The sequence below is a fragment of the Rhagoletis pomonella genome, unplaced genomic scaffold (genome assembly GCF_013731165.1).
Source record: "Rhagoletis pomonella isolate Grant_MI unplaced genomic scaffold, Rhpom_1.0 Rhpom_scaffold_04951, whole genome shotgun sequence".
Taxonomy (NCBI): Eukaryota; Metazoa; Arthropoda; class Insecta; order Diptera; family Tephritidae; genus Rhagoletis; species Rhagoletis pomonella.
This window is the reverse complement of record NW_023463499.1, coordinates 11,154-13,719: the sequence shown is the minus strand read 5'-3', so window position 1 is coordinate 13,719 and position 2,566 is coordinate 11,154. Positions and strand designations below refer to the sequence as shown.

At 28.0% G+C, this 2,566-nt stretch overlaps 1 pseudogene; it reads right to left on the bottom strand.

Moving 5' to 3' along the window:
- Window positions 1-81: 81 nt before the first annotated feature.
- On the bottom strand, window positions 82-979 carry LOC118754941 (annotated as a pseudogene).
- Between the last annotated feature and the right edge of the window lie 1,587 nt (window positions 980-2,566).

Sequence of the window (2,566 nt, the reverse complement as noted above, 5' to 3'; positions counted from 1 at the left end):
GGGCACAGAAATAAAATCTAACATCATTAAATTATTTTTCCTATTTGGATAAAAGCGCGGGGTGAAACCCGCGGGTATAAGCTAGTTTAGTATAAATGCAGCGAAACACAAACGTAAATAAAAAAATAATGTAATTAAAGTTATTATAGTTATAATTGTTATTAGAATATATTGGTTATTAACAATTAATAATTGAATAACCAATCATTTTGGTAAAAATCCAATAAATGGTGGAAGTCCACCTAAAGACAACAAATTAAAAAATAAACAAAATTTTAAAATTTTTGATTTAAAAAATAAGTTAAAAACTTGATTGATATGATATATTTTATAATTATTGAATATAAAAATTAATCTAAACGATAAAAATTAATATATGGAAAAATTAATTAATCAAGTTGATTCGTCGGCTTGTATAGCGGTCAATATTCAGCCTAAATGATTAATTGAAGAGAAAGCTATTAATTTACGAAGAGAAGTTTGATTTAATCCTCCTAATGAACCTATTACTGTTGAAAGAATAATTACTAAATAAATAAAATTTCTTCAACTAGTGTAAGAATTTAATACAAGAGAAGCTATTTTTTGTCACGTTATTAAAATTAGAGCATTTATTCATGATAATCCTTCTATTACATTTGGAAATCGAAAATGGACTGGTGCTGCTCCACTTTTTAATAATAAAGACGATTAAATAATTAAATTATTAAATATTAAATTATTTTGAATTGTTGGAAATTTGTTATGTATATTAGAATAATAGCAAATAATAATACAGCTGATGCAATTGCTTGGGTTAAAAAATACTTAAGAGAGACTTCTGTTGATATTAAATTATTATCTCCTATTAGGGGATAAAAGATAATAAATTAATTTTTAAACCTATTCAAGCACCTAACCAAGAATTATATGAGATAGTAATTATTATTCCTATTATTAAAATAAAAAATAATATAATTTTAGCAGTATTATTAAAAATTAAAAAGAAACGGATTATAAACCGTTATAAATGAGGTATGAACCCAGTAGTTTATTTAGCTTCTCTTTTTATATTTTAGTGTATGATGCACAAAAGTTTTTGATACTTTTAGGAATAGTTTAATTCTATTAAATATAAATTTATAATGAATGTAATATTATTACATAATTTACCCTATCAAGGTAACCCTTTTCGTGAGGCAATTAATCGAAAGAAAATAACTTATTTCATTTAAAAAAGATAATTTCTCATGTGTTTTTTTATTTAATATAAATTTTTATGTTCTAAATATAATATTATATATTATGTTATTATATTATATTGTATAAAAAAAGTAACTTTAATAATAAAGTTTAACTTGATAGTACATAATTAAATATGCCAATATATCCATTTCCGAGAATTAAAAGATCAATACGTTAGTCTAATAGAAGATGATAATAAAAGGGTGGCTTTAACATATATCTATAATATAGATTCTATATAAATGTTTTTTTTTTAAATTATACTTGCATTTATTTGTTGGATCCGCTTATTTTACATCTATTAAGCCTAACAACAAGTTTAAAAATCTTATGTCTAATTTACAATAATATAGCTCAAACCCTGGGGTTGAGCCCTGTTGATTTAACGTCGCTCAACGAAAGGCTGGTAGATCTCTTCTTCGCAGGCGTGTTATATTTGTTGTGTTGCACAGGCCACTTGCGAGTGGATTTGGGTGGTTTTTTTATATTCTTCTCTGCTGCTGTCGATTACAGATTTAACCATCGGTATACCAAGGTCCCTATGTATATTTTCATTGCGGACATACCACGGTGCTCCCGTTAAGGCCCTTAGGTTTTAGATTGGAATCTTTGGATCCTGTCAATGTTGGTTGCACAGGTCTTACCCCACAGTTGAATACCATACATCCATATAGGCTAAATGACTTTATAATCTTGTTTCAGTTTTGATTTACTGTCTATAAGCCAGTTCACGCTAGCTGACTTTAGCTTCATTTGTGTAATCTTGGTTGATATGTGTTTGCGCCAAGTTAGTCACCTATCGAAGTGTATTCCTTTTGTTTTTTCCGCTCAAGAATAATAATTGACACCTGATTTTTACTTTTTTTCCCAAACATAAAACTCAAAACCTTATACAACCAAGACCATAAGAGCTGTTGGCTTGTAATTTTATGAGAACACACTTTTTGTCATGAGGTACCACCCAATGATAACGAAACGTTTGAAGTTCTACACTTACAGGCAGAAAACCGGCATCGAAGTGAAACAAGATCGTTTTCATGCCTTTTGCATACGCATATGTATGTATATCCTTAATACGAAAAAACACTAACTTAGTAATCGTTTTGACAATTTTGCTTTTGTTAAAAGTGTTGTATATTTTCTCCATACAAAGTGTGCTCTAACACGCTTTTTATATGAAAAAACGTGCATGAGCGTCAGCAACAAATGCCAAAAATCAACGACAAGTCATAGCACCTTCCAACTTACACTTTGTTCTACTAAAATTAAACGGGCTACAAAACTGCTTGCCCAAATTTTGTTTAAAGAGGGTAATTAAAAAGTGAAATGTTTTTATAAAAAT